Source organism: Oncorhynchus mykiss, chromosome 1 (assembly GCF_057628025.1).
Source record: "Oncorhynchus mykiss isolate SJ-2025 chromosome 1, ASM5762802v1, whole genome shotgun sequence".
Lineage (NCBI taxonomy): Eukaryota > Metazoa > Chordata > Actinopteri > Salmoniformes > Salmonidae > Oncorhynchus > Oncorhynchus mykiss.
This window is the reverse complement of record NC_143022.1, coordinates 83,268,092-83,289,864: the sequence shown is the minus strand read 5'-3', so window position 1 is coordinate 83,289,864 and position 21,773 is coordinate 83,268,092. Positions and strand designations below refer to the sequence as shown.

Sequence of the window (21,773 nt, the reverse complement as noted above, 5' to 3'; positions counted from 1 at the left end):
CCACGGGCCCGCTAGCTGTCTGAATCGCCGGGTCTTCAGCTCGCCTAGCTACTCACTGGAACCTATGATCACTCGCCTACGCATGCCTTTCCCTAATGTCAATATGCCTTGTCCATTGCTGTTTTGGTTAGTGATTATTGTCTTATTTCACTGTAGAGCCTCCAGCCCTGCTCAATATGCCTTAGCTACTAGCCCTTTTGTTCCATCTCCCACACATGCAGTGACCTCACCAGCTACTAGATGGTTTGATGGAGTCTCCAGAGACAAAACCTCTCCCATCATCACTCAATGCCTAGGTTTACCTCCACTGTATTCACATCCTACCATACCCTTGTCTGTACATTATGCCTTGAATCTATTCTTCCGCGCCCAGAAATCTGTTCCTTCTACGCACTAGACGACCAGCCTTTAGCCGTACACATATCCTACTCCTCCTCTGGTGATGTAGAGCTTAACCCATGCCCTGCAACCCCTAGCTCCACTCCTATTCCTCAGGCGCTCTCATTTGTTGACTTCTGTAACCGTAAATGCCTTGGTTTCATGCATGTTAACATTAGAAGCCTCCTTCCTAAGTTTGTTTTATTCACTGCTTTAGCACACTCCGCCAACCCGGATGTCCTAGCCATGTCTGAATCCTGACTAAGGAAGGCCACCAAAAATCCTGACATTTCCATCCTTAACTATAACATTTTCCGACAACAAAGAACTGCCAAAGGGGGCGGAGTTGCAATCTACTGCAGAGATAGTATGATAGAACTCTACAGGCCATCCAGGTCTGTGTCCAAACTATTCGAGCTTCTACTTTTAAAAATCCACATTTCCAGAAACAAGTCTCTCACCGTAGCCGCTTGTTATAAACCCCCCTCGGCTCTCAGCTGTGCCCTGGACACCATATGCGAATTGATTGCCCCCCATCTATCTTCAGAGGTCGTACTGTTAGGTGACATAAGCATGTCCCAATTTAACACCCCGGCTGTCCTACAATCTAAGCTAGATGCCCTCAATCTCACACAAATTATCAATGAACCTACCAGGTACAACCCCAAATCCGTAAACACGGGCACCCTCTTAGATATCATCCTGATCAACCTGCTCTCTAAATACATCTCTGCTGTCTTCAACCAGGATCTCAGCGATCATTTGCTCATTTCCTGCGTCCCTAATGGGTCTGCGGTCAAACGACCACCTCTCATCACAGTCAAACGCTCCCTAAAACAATACAGCGAGCAGGCTTTTCTAATCGACCTGGCCCGGCTATCCTGGAAGGACATTGACCTCATCCTGTCAGTAGAGGATGCTTGGATGCTATAAAAAAAAATGCTTTCCTCACCATCTTAAATAAGCATGCCCCATTCAAAAGAATGTAGAACTAAAAACAGATATAGCCCTTGGTTCACCCCAGACTTGACTGTCCTTGACCAGTACAAAAACATCCTGTGGCGTTCTGCATTGGCATCAAATAGCCACCACCCCCCCACTTCTCCTTCACCCAAATCCAGACACCTGATGTTCTAAAAGAGCTGCAAAATCTGGACCCCTACAAATCAGCTGGGCTCGAAAATCTGGACCCCCTCTTTCTAAAATTATCCGCTGAAATTGTTGCAACCCCGATTAATAGCCTGTTCAACCTCTGTTTCGTATCGTCTGAGATCCCCCAAAGATTGGAGAGCTGCCGCGGTCATCCCCCTCATCAAAGGGGGAGACACTCTACACCCAAACTGTTACAGACCTATACTCATCCTGCCCTACCTTTCTACAATCTTCGAAAGCCAAGTTAAACAGATCACCGACCATTTTGAATCCCACCGTACCTTCTCCGCTATGCAATCTGGTTTCCGAGCTGGTCATGGGTGCACCTCAGCCACGCTCAAGGCCCTAAATGATATCATAACTGCCAACGATACAAGACAATACTGTGCAGCTGTATTCATCGACCTGGCCAAGGCGTTCAACTCTGTCAATCACCGCATTCTTATCGGCAGACTCAACAGCCTTGGCTTCTCAAATGATTGCCTCGCCTGGTTCTCTGATCCACCTCTACGCAGACGACACCATTCTGTATACTTCTGGCCCTTGTTTGGACACTCTGCTAACAAACCTCCAGACAAGCTTCAATGCCATACAACACTCCTTCCGTTGCCTCCAACTGCTCTTAAATGCAAGTAAAACTAAGTGCATGCTCTTCAACAGATTGCTGCCCGCACTCTCCCGCCCGAAAAGCATCACTATCCTGGACGGTTCTGACTTAGAATATGTGGACAACTACAAATACCTAGGTGTCTGGTTAGATTGTAAACTCTCCTTCCAGACTCACATTAAGCATCTCCAATCCAAAATTACATCTAGAATCAGCTTCCTATTTCACAACAAAGCCTCCATCATGCTGCCAAAGATACCCTCGTAAGACTGACTATCCTACCGATCCTTGACATCGGCGATGTCATTTACAAAATAGCCCCCAATACTACTCAGCAAACTGGATTCAGTCTATCACAGTGCCATCCGTTTTGTCACCAAAGCCCCATATACTACCCACCACTGCGACCTGTATGCTCTCGTTGGCTGGCCCTCGCTACATATTCATCGCCAAATCCACTGGCTCCAGGTCATCGAAGTCTTTGCTAGGTAAAGCCCCGCCTTATCTCAGCTCACTGGTCACCATAGCAACACCCACCGATAGCACACGCTCCAGCAGGTATATTTCACTGGTCATCCCCAAAGCCAACACTTCCTGATGCTGCATTTCCTTCCAGTTCTCTGCTGCCAATGACTGGGATGAATTGCAAAAAAAATCACTGACGCTGGAGACGTATATCTCCCTCTCTAACTTTAAGATTCAGCTGTTAAAGCAGCTTACCGATCACTGTACCTGTACACTACCTCCACATTGTTACTTATCCTCTTGCTCTTTTGTAACCCAGGATCTCTATTTGCACATCATCATCTGCACATATATCACTCCAGTGTTTAATTGCTAAATTGTAATTATTTCACCTCTACGGCCTATTTATTACCTTACCTTCCTACTCTTCTATACACACGGTACATATATTTTTCTATTGTGTTATTGACTGTACGTTTGTTGATGTGTAACTCTGTTGTTATCACACTGCTTTGCTTTATCTTGGCCAGGTCGCAGTTGTAAATGAGAACTTGTTCTCAACTGGCCTACCTGGTTAAATAAAGAAAAAAAAATGACCCAAAAAAGTACAGTCAAGTGCTCAAAAAAAAAAAAAAGACGTTACAAGAGGCTTTTGCCCGCGGCACACCATGTGACAAAGAATCCCGAAGATGGAAGGAGATAACAGCTGCCGTTACAACTTACATCTGCAAAGACATGGCCCCAATTTACACGGTCGAGGGACAGGGGTTTCGTGAGTTGGTGCTAACACTCGACCCAAGATACCAAGTGTAAATTGATGTCTGACACGTATTAATGCCAAAATAACATCCAAAGATACAAGCCCCCAATATTTTATACATACATACATACATACATACAGTTGAAGTCAGAAGTTTACATACACCTTGGTCAAATACATTTAAACTCAGTTTCACGATTCCTGACATTTAATCCTAGTAAAAATTCCATGTCTTAGGTCAGTTAGGATCACCACTTTATTTTAAGAATGTGAAATGTCAGAATAGTCGAGAGAATGATTTATTTATTTCATCACATTTCCAATGGGTCAAAAGGTTACATACACTCAAATAGTAGTTGGTAGCATTGCCTTTAAATTGTTTTTGGGTCAAACTTGGGTCAAACGTTTCAGGTAGCCTTCCACAAACTTCCCACAATAAGTTGGGTGAATTTTGGCCAGTTTCCGCAGTTTCCTGGTGGAATGCAATGTAATCGGCCATAATCATCCAAAAATGCTGATTACCGACTTAAGAAGACTTGAGATCGGCCCTGCCGATAAAAACGGTCGACCTCCGATTGTGATATGTATCGTTGTCAGGATATGAAATTACCTATATCGGGATATGAGATTTTGGCCATATCACCCAGCCCTAACTGTCTGTGTGTGTAAAGTGAAATAATGCTGTTAAATTCAGCTTTGTGACGATAATTCCAAGGCACATGATAGTCCAGGCAGGAAAGAACACTGATACTACTGACACACACACACACCATTACTGTACTGAAGCTCTTCAACTCACCTTTCATATGCATTTAGGACTAATAGGAAACATGATGGCATTCTTTGTATACCAGGATACTCAACATGAACAGCTCACAACACTACAAAAATTCATTCTTTATGCTTGATCACTTTTGAAAAATGTATCCTAATTTATATGGCACTGCCTATAACTAACTATAAGAAATCTAAGTGTCAAATAAATTATCTCCAGCTAAGGCTTCCAGCTATGCATTTGGTTTGTTAACATGCTAGATGTCAAGATCAAACTTCTTGGTTACAGTAGAGACATTAAATCCCCTCCTGGAGCAAGATCCTTGTTACCTAAATTGTTTTGTACAAGGGGGGGAATACATTGGTTTTTAAAAGCACCCCTTGTGTGCACTTCCGGTTTTGTGCCAAAACAAAAATCTCCCCGACAGAATTGTCCCCCCCTTCGTGGTCTTCATTCCTACGACTTGCTTGCTAGATGAGATTTCTGCTCTTCACTCCGTTGTCAATTTAGCCTACATTTCACTGATGTTAATAGCAGAAAGCAATTATGTCCGCAGTTTTTGGTTTGGCTATTTCTTTCAAGTGTATGTGGCGGTTCTAGCTTGTATGGCGCCCTGGGCGAACCCCCTCTTCAGCGCCCGCGTCCTCGCCGCACCAAGGGGCCACATGCGGCCCTGCCAATGTCTACCGTACATAAATCCTCTACTGATTTGTATTAGTCTACAAATAAACTCTTTGCCAAAATTCGTCATCTCTCCAAAATCTTATTCGACTAGTATTTGAAAGTGTTTTTTTTTATTTCACCTTTATTTAACCAAGTAGGTCAGTTGAGAACAGGTTCCCATTTACAACTGCGACCTGGCCAAGATAAAGCAAAGCAGTGCGAAAAAAAACAACATATGGAATAAACAAAACGTACAGTCAATAACACAATAGAAAAAAAGTCTATATACAGTGTGTGCAAATGAGGTAAGATTAGGGAGGTAAGGCAATAAATAGGCCGTAGTGGCAAAGTAATTTCAAATTTAGCAATTAAACACTGGAGTGACAGATGAATGTGCAACTAGAGATACTGGTGTGCAAAGGAGCAAAAAAATAAACAACAATATGGGGATGAGGTTGTTGGATGGGCTATGTACAGGTGCAATGATCTGTGAGCTGCTCTGACAGCTGGTGCTTAAAGCTAGTGAGGGAGATATGAGTCTCCAGCTTCACTGATTTTTGCAGTTAGTTCCAGTCATTGGCAGCAGAGAACTGGAAGGAAAGGCGGCCAAAGGAAGAATTGGCTTTGGGGGAGACCAGTGAAATATACCTGCTGGAGCGCGTGCTATGGTGACCAGTGAGCTGCGATAAGGCGGGGCTTTACCTAGCAAAGACTTATAGATGACCTGGAGCCAGTGGGTTTAGAGACTAATATGAAGCGAGGGCCAGCCAACGAGAGCATAAAGGTTGCAGTGGTGTGTACTATATGGGGCCATTTGGCGACAAAACGGATGGCAAACTGGATGTAGTCTGAGTACAGTGTTGGAGGCTATTTTGTAAATGACATCACCGATGTCAAGGATCAGTAGGATAGTCAGTTTTACGAGGGTATGTTTGGCAGCATGGGTGAAGGATGCTTTGTTGTGAAATAGGAAGCCGAATCTAGATTTAATTTTGGATTGGAGATGCTTAATGTGAGTCTGGAAGGAGAGTTTACAGTCTAACCAGACACCTAGGTATTTGTATTGTCCACATATTCTAAGTCAGAACTGTCCAGGCTAGTGAAGCTGGATGGGCGGGTAATGATCGGTTGAAGTGCATGCATTTAGTTTTACTTGCATTTAAGAGCAGTTGGAGGCCACGGAAGGAGAGTTGTATGGCATTGAAGCTCGTCTGGAGGTTTGTTAACACACTGTCCAAAGAAGGGCCAGAAGTATACAGAATGGTGTCGTCTGAGTAGAGGGGGATCAGAAAATCACCAGCAGCAAGAGCGACATCATTGATGTATACAGAGAAGAGAGTCGGCCCAAGAACTGAACCCTGTGGCACCCCCATAGAGACTGCCAGAGGTCCAGACAACAGGCCCTCCAATGACACACTGAACTCTGTCTGAGAAGTAGTTGGTGAACCAGATGAGGCAGTCATTTGAGAAACCAAGGCTGTTGAGTCTGTCGATAAAAATGTGGTGATTGACAGAGTACAGTTGCACAGTATTGTCTTTTATCGATGGCGGTTATGATATTGTTTAGGACCTTGAGCGTGGCTGAGGTGCACCCATGACCAGCTCGGAAACCAGATTGCATAGCGGAGAAGGTACGGTGGGATTCGAAATGGTTAGTGAAATGTTTGTTAACTTGGCTTTCGAAGATTTTAGAAAGGCAGGGCAGGATGAATATAGGTCTGTAACAGTTTGGGTGTAGAGTGTCTCCCCCTTTGAAGAGAGGGATGACCGCGGCAGCTTTCCAATCTTTGGGGATCTCAGACAGAAACAGAGGTTGAACAGGCTAGTAAATCGGGGTTGCAACAATTTCGGCAGACGATTTTAGAAAGAGAGAGTCCAGATTTTCGAACCCAGCTGATTTGTAGGGATCCAGATTTTGCAGCTCTTTCCGAACATCCAGATTGATGATTTGGGTGAAGGAGAAATGGGGGAGGCTTGTTCAAGTTGCTGAGGGGAGGGTGCAGAGCTGTTTACCGGGGTAGGGGTGGCCAGGTGGAAAGCATGGCCAGCTGTAGAAAAATGCTTATTGAAATTCTCAATTATCGTGGATTTATCAGTGGGGACACTGTTTCCTAGTCTCAGTGCAGTGGGCAGCTGTGAGGAGGTGCTCTTATTCTTCCTGGACTTTACAATGTCCAATAACTTTTTGGAGTTTGTGCTACAGGATACAAATTTGTGTTTGAAAAAGCTAGCCTTTGCTTTCCTAAATGCCTGAATATATTGGTTCCTAACTTCCCTGAAAAGTTGCATATCGCGGGGGACATTTGATGCTAATGCAGTACACCAAAGGATGTTTTTGTGGTCTGGGCTATATCGGTACCTGGTTCAAAAAAACATTTGAATGGGGCATGCTTAATTAAGATGAGGAAAGCACTTTTAAAGAATATCCAGGAATCCTCTACTGACGGAATGAGGTCAATATCCTTCCAGAATACCCGGGCCAGGACGATTAGAAAGGCCTGCTCGCTATAGTGTTTTGGGGAGCATTTGACTGTGATGAGGTGTGGTCGTTTGACCGCAGACCCATTACGGACGCAGGAAATGATCGCTGAGATCCTGGTTGAAGACAGCAGAGATGTATTTAGAGAGCAGGTTGATCAGGATGATATCTATGAGGGTGCCCGTGTTTACGGATTTGGGGTTGGACCTGGTAGGTTCATTGGTCATTTGTGTGAGATTGAGGGCATCTAGCTTAGATTGTAGAACGGCCGGGGTGTTAAGCATGTCCCAGTTGTCACCTAACAGTACGAACTCTGAAGATAGATGGGGGGGGCAATCAATTCAGATATGGTGTCCAGGGCACAGCTGGGGGCCGAGGGAGGTCTATAACAAGCGGCAACAGTGAGAGACATGTTTCTGGAAAGGTGGATTTTTAAAAGTAGAAGCTCAAACTGTTTAGGCACAGACCTGGATAGTGTGACAGAACTCTGCAGGCTAACTCCGCCCCCTTTGGCAGTTCTATCTTGTCGGAAAATGTTATAGTCATGGATGGAAATTTCAGGATTTTTGGTGGCCTTCCTAAACCAGCATTCAGACACAGCTAGGACATACGGGTTGGCAGTGTGCTAAAGCAGTGTATAAAACAAACTTTGGGAGGAGGCTTCTAATGTTAACATGCATGAAACCAAGGCTTTTACGGTTACAGAAGTCAACAAATGAGAGCGCCTGGGGAATGGGAGTGGGGCAAGGCGCTGCAGGGCCTGGATTAAGCTCTACATAAACAGAGGAGGAGTAGGATAAGGGTGCAGCTAAAGTCTATAAAAACTGGTTGTCTAGCGCATTCGGAACAGAGAGTAAAAGGAGCAGGTTTCTGGGCGCGGAAGAATAGATTCAAGGCATCATGTACAGACAAGGGTATGGTAGGATGTGAACACAGTGGAGGTAAACCTAGGCATTGAGTGACGATGGGAGAGGTTGTCTCTTGAAACACCATTTAAACCAGGTGAGGTCACCGCATGTGTGGGAGGTGGAACAAAAGGGCTAGATAAGAAATATTGAGCAGGGCTGGAGGCTCTACAATGAAATAAGACAATAATCACTAAGCAAAACTGCAATGAACAAGGCATATTGACATTAGGGAAAGGCATGCGTAGACGAGTTTGCATAGGGTCCAGTGAGTAGCTAGGCGAGCTGGAGACACAGCGATTCAGTGTGTAAGGATAATAATTCAGCCATAGTTGTTCTGCAATGTTTATTGCTTGCCAACATTTTACTCCCTCTTCTATGTTTAATATAACACACATACAGTTGAAGTCGGACGTTTACATAAACCTTAGCCAAATACATTTACAAACTCAGTTTCACAACTCCTGACATTTAATCCTAGTAAAAACTACCTGTTTTAGGACAGTTAGGATCACCACTTATTTTATGAATGTGAAATGTCAGAATAATAGCAGAGAGAAGGATTTATTTCAGCTTTTATTTATTTCATCACATTTCCTGTGGGTCAGAAGTTTGCATACACTCAATCAGTATTTGGTAGCATTGCCTTTAAATTGTTTAACTTGGGTCAGATGTTTTGGGTAGCCTTCCCACAATAAGTTGGGTGAATTTTGGCCCATTCCTGACAGAGCTGGAGTAACTGAGTCAGGTTTCTAGGCCTCCATGCTCGCACACGCTTTTTCAGTTCTGCCAACACATTTTCTATAGGATTGAGGTCAGGGCTATGTGATGGCCACTCCAATACCTTGACTTTGTTGTCCTTAAGCCATTTTGCCACAACTTTGGAAGTATGCTTGGGGTCATTGCCCACTTGGAAGACACATTTGCGACCAAGCTTTAACTTCCTGACTGATGTCTTGAGATGTTGCTTCAATATATCCACATAATTTTCCTTCCTCAAGATGCCATCTAGTTGGTGAAGTGCACTAGTCCCTCCGGCGCAAAGCACCCCCAACAACGTGATGCTGCCACCCCCGTGCTAAATGGTTGGGATGGTGTTCTTCAGCTTGCAAGCATCCCCCTTTTTCCTCCAAGCATAACACTGGTCATAACGATGTCCCCATGTGCAGTTTCTGGCTTTTTTTTTATGGAGGTTTTGGAGCAGTGGTTTCTTCATTGCTGAGCGGCCTTTCAGGTTATGTCGATATAGGACTCATTTTACTGTGGATATAGATACTTTTGTACCCTTTTCCTCCAGCATCTTCACAAGGTCCTTCTGGGATTGATTTGCACTTTTCACACCAAAGTACGTTCATCTCTAGGAGACAGAACACATCTTCTTCCTGAGCGTAATGATGGCCCCATGGTGTTTATGCTTGTGTACTATTTTTTTGTACAGATGAACGTGGTACCTTCTGGCATTTGGAAATTGCTCCCAAGGATGAACCAGACTTGTGGAAGTCTACACTTTCTTTTTTTTCCTGAGGTCTTGGCTGATTTATTTTTATTTTTCCCACGATGTCAAGTGAAGAGGCACTTTCTGGAATTTTCCAAGCTGTTTAATTAAAGGCACAGTCAACTTAGTGTATGTAAACGTCTGACCCACTGGAATTGTGATACAGTGAATTATAAGTGAAATAATCTGTCTGTAAACAATTGTTGTAAAAATTACTTACAGTATGTCATGCACAAAGTAGATGTCCTAACCGACTTGCCAAAACTATAGTTTGTTAACAAGAAATTTGTGGAGAGGTTGAAAAACAAGTTTTAATGACTCCAACCTAAGTGTATGTAAACTTCCAACTGTACATTCATTATTCATTTTGTTTGCCTATCCTGACGTATAGTTTGTTCTATAGAAAGTATTTGACTCTGATGTGTGCCACAAAGTATTTGACTCCAGCCACAAAATTAAGGAAATTAGAAAGGTGGGGTTCTGGCAGGGGTGAGATTTTCACCACCGGTAATACCGTTTTTGCCTAACCCTACTTTGTATATTACCTAAACGACCAACATATTAAACATATTAGTTTACTATACACTTCAAGGGTTGGTGACAGTTGCCTCTGAACAGTAGGAGGCACCAACCAGCAGATGAGTAGTGAGTGCACTGTGTCAGCCAAATCAAAGCAGATGTCCTCCTATCTGACCAAAGGAAAGAACTGAAAACAAAAGTTGCTGCCAAAAAGAGACTAGCTGGTCCCCAAAGGCATAGTTCTCAATGACCCTCCCCCTTTGCCACCAATTATTTCACGCCACTAAAAAAAGACCAATTTAACAATGATACTCAAACTCTCTGAATATGGACATTGGCAACTAGTAACAGTAAATGTTTAAATACATTGTAACTGCGTGGCATGCCCCCCATTTCACACAGGAGTGAACCCGGTTGCTGTCTGTGTTCTAGCTAGTAGTAACCACTAATGTATGGTAGTAACTAACTCAGCTGCAGTTCATCAGCTGTTCATGATAAGACAAAGAAGCCATTATCGTGACCCACAAGGAAGATGACCAAAAATAGCACTGACACATGTGAACGACAGCACGCACCAAGACGAGCGAGGTAACGCTGGGCTAACCATTCTTCTATGACCTGGATATAGTAGGCTATAGTATAGCCAAGTCTTCTGGGAAACATTGAAAGTAACATGTGTCATGCGAGTACACAACTATATCAAAGACGTGACCAGTTTCGGCATTGTTAACTGACAGGGCGAGCTAGCCAACTCATATGAGCGAACGTGCTTACTCAGAAAGAAGAAAAAACATTAATGCAACGTCCGATCACAAGAATTGGACAGCTACCTAACGTTAATAAACAGATTGGTGTTTAGCCAGACACGCAACCCGACAGTCTTCTTGTCTTGTTTTTGCCGCACTACTTTGCGCGCTTCAAAGTTGGCGCTAAATGTATTCACAAATCAGGACAACAGAGTTTTCTAGAACAAACCATCGGTGTTTTTCAGCACCAAGGCGGGGAACATGTTGTAAAAAAATATTTTTAAAAAATGACAGTGTAGCTATGAGAATAACTTTTAGCTAACAATTGCGACATCTCAAAGAAATAAGCTAACGTCACTCATTCGTAAACAAAATGCGCAATCATGAATTGTAGCTACTCGGCGAGCGGTACAAGTTACTGCAATAATTTACTCATTTGTAAAATATTCTACAATTGATATATAAATGTACAAGTAGTTTTCAACAAAAAGTTAAATACAATTTTCTAATGCAACAGTACCTTAGCGTGAGAAGAGTAGTCTATCCTCAACGCTGTCCAGATTAGATTCCGAATTTACGAAATAGTGAGTCGCCGCATGGATATCCCCAACTCATGAAGTGACAGGGGTGTATTCATTACATCTTGTAACGTTGACCGTTTCTGTTGCACAACGTTGTTTTTCAACAGACGAAACGTTTTGCAACATACTTGGCGTAATGAATAAACCCCAGCAGGGCCACGTTCAGTTACCATACGTTGTTGAACTTTGCAGATATAAATACCATGAATAGAGCCGACATGATTCCTTGTTCTACGTGTCTCTATGTTTACATATCACGTTTATATCTGAACTTTCCAAAACGTCGTGTTCTGCTAACGCGCCCCATCACTGATTTATAGGGCTCTCCCCTTGACCAATATGACTGATAAATATCACTAACTGTTTGGTGATCATAACCTAAAGATACTATCTATCACCAAAGCATTGATTTAGCTAATTAATTACTTTTCAAATAATTCACTGAATACAACATATATTCTACAACAGGTATGTGAATAATTTAATCAATTGATAGTGTCAGAATTTGATCACTTCCCCTTCTATAGTCTCCTCGACTATAGAAGGTTATAGCTCAGCCTCTGAATGTCAAATAAACTAAACAATAATATCCCCATATGCATCAGTCACATCTTTCCCGGGTATTTTACAGCTTGTTTGTAGCATTAAGTACTGTTATTTTTCTTATAAATCTTAAACTAACAAGGGGTAGGCCTGTGCTTTAGGATATGTAAATAGTGCATGGTGGGTGGAGGAATTGACCGACACATCTATGGAAAGAGCAGCCTATAGCCTAATTTCTTACATAGGAAGAAATAGGCTCCAATGCAAAGCCCTCTTGTTGTTAGTAAAGTCTCATTTAGATGAAGACATTGAAATGGATTATGCCTACTCAAATATGCCTACCTGCAGCACAATGAGCTGCTCCAAGTTTCAGCACCACAATGTAAATTACTTGAATCTGGCTTATTGTGAAGTCAGTAATTGATAAATACATCATGGGCAAGAAACATATTGTTTTTAATACAAATCTATTATAGTTGTAGCAAGCTATCAAAGTTGACCTCCAGTCCTCCTCATATTTGCGCTCTCCTTCTCAAAATGGTAACCAGACAGGAATAGGTGAAGCGAGAGGTTTTAAGCTCGCCAAAATCTGGCCAAAATAAGACCCATGTGTTTCTATGGGCATATTTTGGACCTAAGCTTTTGCCTGCCTTTCCACCTTTGGGGCAACGACTCCTATTGTTAGGACGAAGACATGAGCATTTCGTAATTATATACAGATCTCCGTGGTAACATGATAGTTCTACTTCATTCTACGGGGGGCCTTAGGGGTAATTGTGTTGAAAGAAAAACAGGCCAGGCTTATCAGTTCTCCGTTTTTTCATCCTTTCCCTCAATTTTTAAATTAAGTCCCTCAATATAAAAATGCACACCCTCAGATCTCTCCTGCCGATTCGAACACACCCTTATCATGGATTGATCAGAGTTAATTGAGTTCTACTTCAATCTTGGTTCAAAATATAAAGATTTTCTTCATTATTTTAATATATTATTGAGATAACCTCATTCATTTACAGTTTTGACTTCATTTTCAGAACCATGGCTGATATGGCTGACTTGATAAATGATGGTTCAAATGATAAGCTACTCCTTGTGGATTCGTGTAGCCTCTCTCTAGGCCAATTAATTTTTTTAATGGTTTGAGGCAATGCTGTAATTACAGTCAATAAAAAGTGCAAGTAAACATTTGAGGCCAGTTTAAAATACTCACTTGGTCTCAAAAGGCAGAATGATTGAAGGTTCAAAACGTACTTTACAATCGTATACCCCTTAGGACCCTACTGTGAAAGTATTCACCACCATCGCTCCTCAATTACCACTCACGCACAGCAAGTCACAAGGCTGACTTGTGATTTACAATTCAAACCATACAGTAGATCAAATCAAGTTAGGGAGAGATAACGCCAGAGCACATCCAATAGGACTTATGCTCTTACAAGGGAGGTATAGTCTGAAGACATACACCTGACTGGTATTATGTGAACATTCAGCTTGCCCTGCTTGGTCATGGGTCAGCAGCAGTCATCACTCCCAACCGAAAGAGCATGTACATTCCACTCTGAAAAGTGGCACTTGTTGTCAAAACACAATCGTGAGTTAATTTGAGAAATGTTCTCTATCCACTGCCGACAACCAAATTGAAAGACTTGGTGAAAGAAAAAACATAATTACATATTTTTGGGGAGATTTACCATAAGAACAAATACTCTCTGAAAGTGTGTGGGAACGTTTACAATTCCATGTCTGTTTTGTCATCTCAAAACTCAACAATCTACTTTGTTAATAGTAACAAAGTCTCCTGGGTGAGGTTGGATATTGAAGGTGCTAAAACTGACTTTACAACGTGGAGCTGAATTTCAGAATCAAGCTAATAGCATTTCCATAGCACATCCGGTATTACAATCAAGAGAAATATGCTGAAGACAAACAAGGGAAATATGCATGTATCAGGTATGAAGGTAAGACCCAGATGCAGACAACGTCGAATTAACAGGTCGGCAGGCAGGCTCAGGGGCAGGCAGAGTGATCAGGCAGGCGGGCTCAGAATCAGGACAGGCAAGGGTCAAAACCAGGAGGGTGAGAAAAGAGAGACTGCGAAAAGCAGGACCTGAGAACAAAAAGACAGGTGAAACAGATCAGGGTGTGACAGTAAACCCCCCCCCCCCCTGTGGGGCACCACTTGGTGTCCTACTTGGGCGCATACCTAGTTGACCGGGGTGCCGGCGGTGGAAGTCGGCGATGAGGGCTGGGTCCAGGATGTCTCTAGCGGGGACACAGCACCTCTCCTCCGGGCCATAACCCTCCCAGTCAACCAGGTACTGATTACCCCTGCCCCATGGTCGAACACTCACAGGCTTAATCTTAGACACATGGAAAGTAGGGTGAAGGGGTAACAAAAGATGAACAGCAGTGGGGCTAATGACTCTAGAGATGGGGAACGGGCCAATGAAACGGGGGTAAAGTTTACAGGACTCTACCAGGAGGGGCAGGTCCTGGGTGGAGAGCCATACCCTCTGCCCGAACCGATAGCGTGGAGCAGGGGTCCGGTGGTGATCCACTTGTCGCCTATACCTGGAGGTGGTCTTCAACAGAGCGGCCCAAGCTCTCTTCCAGTTATGGCGACAGCGGCGGATGAACATCTGGGAAGAGGGATTTCTGACTTCCTCCTCTTGCTCGGGGAAGAGCGGAGGCTGATATCCCAAGGAACACTTGAATGGTGAGCGACCCGTGGCAGAGCAAGGAAGGGTGTTGCAGGCATACTCAACCCATATCAGTTGTTGACTCAACCCATATCAGTTGTTGGTGGAGACTAGGCAGCGAAGAGTCGTCTCTAAGTCCTGGTTGGCTTGCTTCAACTGACCGTTGGACTGGGGGTGGAATCCGGAGGACAGGCTGGCCGACGACCCAATGAGCGCGCAGAATGCCTTCCAGAACTGGGACGAGAACTACCAACCCCGGTCGGACACCATGTGCACCGGGAGTCTATGGAACCAGAAGACGTGCTGCACCATAAGCTCGTCCGTCTCCTTGGCCGAGTGTAGTTTGGGGAGAAGAATGAAGTGGGCGGCTTTGGAGAACATGGTCGACCACAGTCATGATGGCAGTGTTGTCCTCAGACGGGGGGAGAACCGTGACAAAATCCAGAGATAAATGGGACCAGGGACGGTGAGGGACAGGCAGTTGTTGGAGAAGACCAGCCGGAGCTTGCCGAGGAGTCTTGTTCTGTGCGCAGACGGCGACAAACACGGCAACATCCAGAACCATAGTAGACCACCAAAAGCGTTGTCGCACTAAGGCCAGAGTCCGACGAGAGCCCTGGGTGACAGGCAAGCCTAGAGGAATGGTCCCACTCCAGGACCGCGGAGTGGACAGCGTCAGACAAACATCTGGTTATCTGTGCCCCCCCAGGGTACGGCTGGGACCGTTACGCCTCCCGTACATGTTTCCCGAATCCCCAGCTGAGTGCCGTCGCCAGGCACGAGGTGGGAAGGATGGTCTCGGGCTCTGGGGTGATTACCGTGGGTTTATAGTGGTGAGACAGAGCATCCGGCTTGACGTTCTTGGAACCCAGCCGGTAGGTGAGGGAAAAGTTGAACCGGGTAAACAGCAGGGCCCATCTCGCTTGCCTGGAGGGTGCTTGGAGGTGTGGAAATACTCCAGGTTTTTGTGGCCGGTTTTTGTGGCCGGTCCACACAATGAACGGATGTTCAGCCCCTTCTAGCCAGTGCCTCGATTCCTTCAACATCATCCTCACCGGGAGAAGCTCGTAGTTCCTCTCCGTGGCTTTGAGGCGGTGAGGGAAGAAGGCGCAGGGATGCAGCTTAAGATCCAGGGCAGAACGTTGGGACAGGACAGCCCCCACTCCGACATCCGAAGCGTCGGCCTCCACCACGAACTGACGGGACAGGTCAGGATGAACCAGGATAGCAGCAGTGGTGAAGCGGTGTTTAAGGTTCCGGAAAGCCCGGTCAGCGGCAGAGAACCACGTGAACGGAACCTTGGTATAAGTGAGTGCAGACAGGGGGGAGGCCAGGGTGCTGTAACCCCGGATAATGCGGCAATAAAAGTTGGCGAACCCCAGGAAGCGTTGCAGCTGCACCCTGGACGTAGACTGAGGCCAATCCACCACCGCTTTCACCTTCTCGACATCCATCTGGACATTCCCAGCAGAGATGATGTAGCCAAGAAAGGGAAGGGTGGAGCGATGAAACTCACACTTTTCCCCCTTAACAAACAACCAGAAGGCGCTGGAGAACATCTCAGACTGTGGAGCACGTGTTCTTGGGGGGAGCGGGACAAGACGAGGATGTCATCAATGTAGACGAAGACGAACCGGTTCAATATGTCGTGGACAACATCATTCACCAAAGCCTGGAACACGGCAGGGGCGTTGGTGAGGCCAAAGGGAATAACCAGATATTCGTAGTCACGTTGAAGGCGGTCTTCCACTCGTCCCCCTCTCGTATCCGCACCAGGTGGTAGGTGTTTCATAGATCCAGCTTGGAGAAAACTGTGGCCCCCTGGAGCGACTCGAAGGCCAAGGAAATGAGTGGTAGCGGATAACGGTTCTTCACAGTAATGCCATTGAGGCACCCGTAGACCAGTTGATGAGTGGATTGATTCCCTGACACACGTAGGTTGATGGGAGTGGTGTTATGGATGACCCGACCTATAGAGTGCCCAGAGTCAATGAGGACCCGGAGAGATTTGGACTGGTTTCCCCAGCAGAATGACATGAAAAGGGGTGTGAGTAAGGGAATCAGAAAAGTTCTCCATATGGCCCACCAGAGTATTAGCTCCTACCGGTGAGCCTGGTCTTTTACCGGGCAAGAGGACATAAAATGACCAACAGTCCCGCAATACAGACAGCTCCTTGTGTTGATCCTGTTTTGCCGTTCCGATGGCGATAGCTCAGCCCTGCCTAGTTGCATAGGCTTGGGAAACAGTGCCTCGGCCGTCTTCGGTGACTCTCAAGGAAGGTCGGGATACCTCGGGTGCTCTCGACAACGGGACTGTCGGGGACTTCCGGGATGATGCGGAGGCGAGGTGGAATCCCTGGACGTGTGAGCAAAATCAAATTTCCTCTCCATCCGTTGTTCCCGCAATCTCCGAGACACCATGCAGGAACATGTCGAACAGTGGTTCCACGCACACTCCGCTGCCAACGTGTGGAAATCCACCGCATAGTCGGCCACTCTGTGGGCATCCTGCCGGAGCTGAATTAGCTTCCGGGCAGCTTTTCTTCCGGAGAACGGGGATTTAAAAACCTTCCTCACCTCGAACCCCTCCAGACTCACGCACATGGCCGGCTGTTGTTCCCATACGGTGGTAGCCCAGGTGAGAGCCCTCCCAGACATCAGCGTGATGAGGTAGGCTATCTTGGTGCGATCTGAGGGGAAGGAGGAGGGCGGAAGCTCGAAAATGAGGGCACACTGAGCTAAAAACGCCGACAGGTGCTCGGCTCTCCATTAAAGCGTTCAGGGGAGGTAAACAGGGCTCCCGGGAAGGTGGAGCGATGCTGCTAACTGCCGAGTTACTGAGTGGCAGTGGTGTTACCAACTTAGGCAGACAACCCGCGGAAATGCTCTAGCAGCTTGTCCAATTCCTCGTGCCTACCAATGGAGGCTCCTTGGGAGGAGATGGCTTGCGCAGCTGGCCCGGGTCTGCTGGGTCAGACATGGCCAGGTATGAAGGTAAGACCCAGATGCAGACAACGTCGAATTAACAATGGTTTAATAGTCCAGAGGTGAGGCAAAGGTACAGATCGGCAATAAGGGTCAGGTAGAGTAGTCAAGCAGGCGGGCTCAGAGTCAGGACAGGCAACGTTCAAAACCAGGCGGGCAAGAAAAGAGAGACTGGGGAAAGCAGGAGCTGAGAACAAAAACGCTGGTTGACTTGACAAACAGAAAACACAGGTATAAATACACAGGGGATAATGGGAAAGATGGGCGACACCTGGAGGGGGGGGTGGAGACAATCCCAAAGACAGGTGAAACAGAACAGGGTGTCAGCATGATTGCAGAGCCTGACAGTTGAAATGAAACAAGAATGGACATTAACTAATTTAGCCAAGCACTCTACGTGGCAGCTACTTCATCTGAGTGTGTGTAAAATGAGTAATCTGTAAAATGAGTAAACAGCCTCCCCAGTGGAGGAGATGCAGAGATCAGTGAAACACTAGTGAGGGCCAAACCCCTGCAGGTGTATTTACTATGTCCACATCTACAGTCAGAAAATATTTACACCCCTTGATTTATTCCACATTTTGTTGTGTTACAGCCTGAATTCAAAATGCATTCAGTTGATTTTTTTCTCACCCACACACAATACCCCATAATGACAAAGTGAAAACATATTTTTAGAAATGTTGCATATTTCTTTTAAATGAAATACAGAATAAATATCCTATTTACTACATACGTATTCACACCCCTGAGTCAATACTTTGTAGAAGCACCCTTGGTAGTGATTACAGCTGTGAATCTTTCTGGGTGTGTCTCTAAAAGCTTTGCACACCTAGATTGTACATTATTCTTTTTTAAATTTTTCAGCTTCTGACAAGTTGGTTGTTGATCAAGTCAAACAGAAATGGTCAAGTCTTCCCATAGAATTTTAAGCCGATTTAAGTCAAAACTGTAACTAGGCCATTCACTGTCTGTTTAGTAAGCAACTCCAGCGTAGATTTGGCCTTGTTTTTTTTAGATTATTATCCTGCTGAAAGGTGAATTCATCTCCCAGTGTCTGGTCAGACTGATCCAGGTTTTCCTCTAGGATTTTGCCTGTGCTTAGCTCTATTCTTATCGTGAAAAACTCCCTAATCCTTGCCGATTACAAGCATACCCATAACATGATGCAGCCACCACTATGCTTGGAAATATGAAGAGTGGTACTCAATAATGTGTCGTATTGGATTTACTTTATTGCCTTATTGCAAACAGGACGCATGTTTTGGAATATTTGTATTATGGATAGACTTCCTTCGTTTTACTCTGTCATTTAGGTTAGTATTGTGGAGTAACTACAATGTTGTTGATTCATCCTCAGTTTTCTCCTATCACAGCCATTAAACTCTGTATCTGTTTTAAAGTCAACATTGGCCTCATGGTGAAATCCCTGAGCAGTTTCCTTACACTCCGGCAACTGAATTAGGAAGGATGCCTGTATCTTTGTAGTGACTGTGTATATTGATACACCATCCAAAGTGTAATTCCTAACTTGCTCAAATGGGAGATATTCAATATCAGTTTTTACTGACATTTACCAATATGTGCCCTTCTTTGCGAGGCATTGGAAAATCTCCCTGGTCTTTGTGGTTGAATCTGTGTTTGAAATTCACTGCTTGCCTGAGGGACCTTACAGATAATTGTATGTTTGGGATGCAGAGATGGGATAGGCCTAGTAATGAAAAAAATCAGGTTAAACACTTATTGCACACAAAGTGAGTCCATGCAACTTATTATGTGACTTGTTAAGCACATTTTTACTCCTGACCTTATTTAGTCTTGCCATACCAAAGGGGTTGAAAGCATATTGACTCAAGACAGTTCAGCTTTTCATTTTTAATTCATTTGTAAACATTTTGAAAAACATAATTCCACGTTGCCATTACGGGGTATTGTGTGTAGGCTAGTGACACAAAATCTCAATTTAATCTATTTTAAATTCAGGCTGTAACACAACAAAATGTAGAAAAAGTCAAGTGGTGTGGATACTTTCTGAAGGCACTGTAGCTTTGTGTCTAAATGTAGCGCTCTGAGAGCCCTTTTCTACGGACAACACTATAAAGCATTGCTCTGAGTTTGGGTTTCCAAATGCTCTTTAGATTGTCTGCTGTGGCTGTTGAATGGAATTAGTGTGTTTGAATGGAATTGTCTGAAGCGTTGTTTATGTTCGGCTTTGACAGTATTCTACTGGATATGCCGAGCGTGAGACTGTTGTTTGCTCTTATGGTACAACTGCTTTCACCCACACCCTGTCTAGTCTAAAATAAGGCTGCTGTGGTTTGGACAGAGACCATCGGAGGAGGTGTAATCTGGCAGCTTCCCCTCAAAACACCCCAGATCCCTAACCCACAAAGGAACTGGGCTAGCTGCTGAGGGAAGGTCCAAAACCTGTCCTCTAATGCAGTGTTTTCCAACTCCAGTCCTCAAGTACCGCCAAATGTACATCATTTTGTTGTGGCCCCGGACAAGCACTCCTTATTCAACTAGTCAACTAATCATCAAGCACTTGACAAGTTGAATCAGGTGTTTTTGTCTGGGGCTACAACAACAATGTGTGCTGTTCGGGGTACTGGAGGACCGGAGTTGGGAAACACTAGAATCTAATGGCCCGACGCCATATTACACTTTAAAGAAGTAGACCTAATTATATTTCTGAAACAAGCTCAAAACAAAAATGCGTATATCGTCATAATTGGCTCTAGTTCTCCAACCTCGGCCACATTGTTTTATTTGGCTTCCTCCAGGATGGAAAACTCACTAAGCACACAGAACAGGACAGCACTGACTGTGTTTTTCCAGCGCCGGAGTACGGGGGAAAATGGGCAGGGTGAGACCTGTGGTCGTTGTCTACATTTGTATAGCTTGTCCTTCTTACTTCCATTTCTCCCACTACTAGACCAGTCAACCAACTTTATTTCGGTTAGTAACACGATATTAATATCAGATGTGCAATTAGTTTAACATTTTCCATGTGTTACAGTATCATAACATGATAAGATGTCTACTTGCTCAAATTGGTTTGAATTCTGTCTACCCATTTTAGTAACGACAGGCAATAATATACGAACACAAACATACAGTCAATGCCTATTCTAGAACTTCCTGTTGAGTTTGTGGCACAACAACCAAAGAAAGAAAAAACACATTCACAAAAAGGAGTGAAAGTCTCTGACAACATACTGAGATTTAAGACTGAGAGGACAGAAACAAAGTCCTTGGGAAAGCCTTTTTAACTCTTAAAGGAGTTGATAGAGCCCTGAACCCCATGCAGGATTAGAGTTTTTGCAGGGAATAAAACACTGTAACTCAGTGGATTTACCTCTGAACTGCTACAGTGTAAAGGAAGAAAACAGAGGTCTCAGTTGGGCAAATCCGACTGATGTTTTTCATAGCGTTCTTCTAAAATCCACAGCTATGTGGGATGTGGCAGTGGCTGCTACACATTAAATGACTATATTTAATTTATTTAATCAAGGCTCTAAGGAATTTATTGAAAGTCTGACAGAACATCCAATCTGAAACAGATTCCTTCACAGACCTGAATAATTTGACCAAGATGTGTTCCTTATGTTTTGTTTTGCAAATTTGAAAGTACATCTACAACAGCTGTATCACAATCCCAGAAGAGCTGTGTTGTGTAACTGCACATTCTGTTTAGCTTTTGGGGGATCAGTGGGGGGAGTTGATTTGTGCCTGAAGGCATGTTGGTATCTGTGTGTGCCCTGTACGTGACATACCTGGCAGAGGAATGGAGCTTCGGAAAGAACTCAATTCATTATGACATGGGCACTGCTGAAATCACTTCACCATATGTTGGGGAAGGAAATCTGAACACCCCCCCCATCTCAATTTAGGTCCTTAATGATATATTTACATATCTCTGTATGTATAGGATCTAGATGCAGGGGATTTCTTTCTTACTGTAGATCCTTCTTCCCCCTTTGAACCCTATTATTCGAGCACAAGACAAAAGGTCAACATT

At 44.5% G+C, this 21,773-nt stretch overlaps 1 protein-coding gene across 4 annotated transcripts in view; it reads right to left on the bottom strand.

Annotated features, from left to right (window-relative positions):
- The window catches only part of slc29a1a (solute carrier family 29 member 1a), a 75,766-nt gene that overhangs the window by 19,143 nt on the left and 34,850 nt on the right, over positions 1-21,773 (bottom strand). Inside the window, exon 1 of one of the 4 annotated variants that reach the window (XM_021613149.3) lies at positions 11,465-11,839. The exons of 2 other annotated variants lie outside the window; for them this stretch is intronic. The gene's annotated coding sequence lies outside the window, so the exon portion shown is untranslated. Of the gene's footprint in view, positions 1-11,464; positions 11,840-21,773 lie in introns of those variants that run through there. One more of the 4 variants, XM_090242170.1, reaches the window with a different exon arrangement.